General features: G+C 38.3%; 1 pseudogene; it reads left to right on the plus strand.

The window, feature by feature from the left end:
- Nucleotides 1-216: 216 nt before the first annotated feature.
- LOC107159495 lies at nucleotides 217-2,180 on the plus strand (annotated as a pseudogene).
- The last annotated feature ends 363 nt before the right edge of the window (nucleotides 2,181-2,543 follow it).

Genomic DNA, 2,543 nt, shown 5'->3' on the forward strand with positions numbered 1-2,543 from the left:
TACATAAAATGTAGACTAGTTTTTTTCCAGAATGTAACATGAATGGCCTCTAGTCCAGTTCTCAGTAGGGTCCTTATTTCTGTTTGAAACCTCATGAGCTTGGCCTTTAGTTTACACATTCTTATCAGCATTCTGGTTTTCTGAGTTCGCACCAGAATTGCACTTTAAGCTCTGTTTACAACATTACAAGCTTTCTGTAGTCAACATTTCTAAGCCATGACACCTCCTCCATCTCAATTTAAAAGATTTCTTAGCCACTATCAGGTATAGTCATAGAAAAGACTTTGCTGCTTATTGTTACCAATTTTCTCTTGTAGATTTTCATAACTGAGAGATTCAACTTGAAAGGAGGAAAGGTTTAATGGGTTCATGGTTTCATGGTTTCAGTTCATGTTTTATTGGCCCTGTTGTTTTGGGCCTGTGGCAAGGTAGAACATCATGGTGAAATATGTGGTAGAGCAAAGCTGCTCACTTCATATTAATGGAAAGCAGAGAGGGGAAGGGGATGGGGACACANCTTTATTTTTGACTTCCTCCTTGTACTGGTAATTGAACCTAGGGGGTGCTCTACCTGTGGACCACATCCTTCCAGCCCTTTTCATTTATTTTTATTTTGTGACCAGGGTTTGGTTAAGTTTCCCAAGTTGGCTTTGAACTTTGATCTTCCTAAGTCTCCCAAATGGTTGGAATTACAGGCTTCTTGTACCACTATGCCCCCTGCCTTATGTTAAAAAGTTCTTAACTTCAAAATTTGCTTTACCAGTGGCTTTTATTTTCTATGCCAGGGTAAGTCTTGTTAAGGTTTAAAAATACCTTTATCTAAATATTCTTTTTTTAACAGTGGTCTGAGTTGAATTCAGGGCCTTGTACATGATAGACAGGTGCTCTACCATTGAGCTACATCACCAGCCCTATTTTAAATTTTGAGACAGGATCTTGGTAAGTTCTGCAGGCTGGCCTTGAATTTGTGATTCTCCTGCCTTAGCCTCCTACGTAGCAGGGGTTATAAGCATGTGCCACCAAACCTGGCTTCTGATTTCTTGATTGTAAAATGTCAGGTACCTAGGAAGTACTTAGTACATATATGTCTAATTGAAATAAGGAGATAATTTCTGAGAGGGATATCAGTGGCAGGGAAAACCCACTTGCTTCTTAACACTGAATCATAGGATATTTAACTTTGTGTCTTTGATACTATAGAACCTGCTATTGGTATCTGCCTGCATTGAGCTTTCTAAATCTGTTAACAGGAAGACTTTTCGTTTTGGTTACTATAGAACTGAGGTCTAAATAGAAAGGATTTCTCCAATTCTAAGATGATTACAAATGGCATGGCATTGCAGATGGAGGAAGTGTAAGGCATAGTCAGAAAAAGTCTGAATTATTGAGATTAGGATTTTGACTTAATAAATGGTGCTTTCAATTAAGTAAAAAAAAATACACCTTTCTCTAATTTATGTTATTTTGATATTGTTATTGAATCTTTACTAAATTTCAAACAGTATAAAAATTTTAAGTGTTAAGTCAGAAAGGCTCTTGGAATAGGATATATTAATAGTAAAAAAGATTTCCAATATTAAATTCTGCAAATTGTAATTTTCCTTTTGTGAAATAGGCTCATTTATCACTGGAATTAAAAAGGGATAGCCACATGAAACAGCTCCTCCTCATCCAGGAGAGGTGGAAAAGGGCAAAGTGTGAAGAACAATGAAAAGCTCAGAACACAGACAAGGATGTACCTACCCATCTTCAGGCATCTCACAAACCCTCTGATGAGGATGCAGAGGGTCATAGTCCCCTTTTTTCTCAGAACTACAGCCCTTGTACAGAGAAACACCTATCTGAAATTCATGGAGTCTTTGACAGGAATCCAGAAACACTGCTATTTTTACTTCAGCAAAAGAGTGAGCCAACACAGCCATGTATTGGAAGCAAAGCCCCTAAGGATGATAAAACAATTATTGAGAAGCAGGCAACCAAAATTGCAGATTTGTAAAGGCATGTGGAGTTCCTTGTGGCTGAGAATGAAAGATTAAGGAAAGAAAATAAAGCACTAAAGGCTGAAAAAGCCAGACTTCTAATAGGTCCAGTAGATAAGGAGCTGGATGTTGATGCTGATTTTTTTTTTTTTAAAGAGAGAGTGGGAGAGAGAGAGAGAGAGAGAATTTTTTAATATTTATTTTTTTATTAGTTCTCGGCGGACACAACATCTTTGTTTGTATGTGGTGCTGAGGATCGAATCCGGGCCGCAAGCACGCCAGGCGAGCACGCTATCTTTTATTTAGAGATAGGGTTTCACTGGGTTGCTGAGGCTGGCTTTGAGCTTGTGATTCTCAGTCTTCCAAGCCTCTGCGCCTTTTTTTTTTCACCTTAAAGTGGGAAGTGTGCCTCCTTTTATAAAAGCCATTGCTGACCAGTGCCATCTGGTGGACAGTGAGAAACTGGTTCTTTTCTGGTCATTGCCAGATTGGCTGTGGAAGACAAGGATCTGATTTATATCTTAATTAACTTGCTTTGTCTAGAATAGATACAGAAATCTGACT

The sequence above is a fragment of the Marmota marmota genome, unplaced genomic scaffold (assembly GCF_001458135.2).
Source record: "Marmota marmota marmota unplaced genomic scaffold, marMar, whole genome shotgun sequence".
NCBI lineage: Eukaryota > Metazoa > Chordata > Mammalia > Rodentia > Sciuridae > Marmota > Marmota marmota.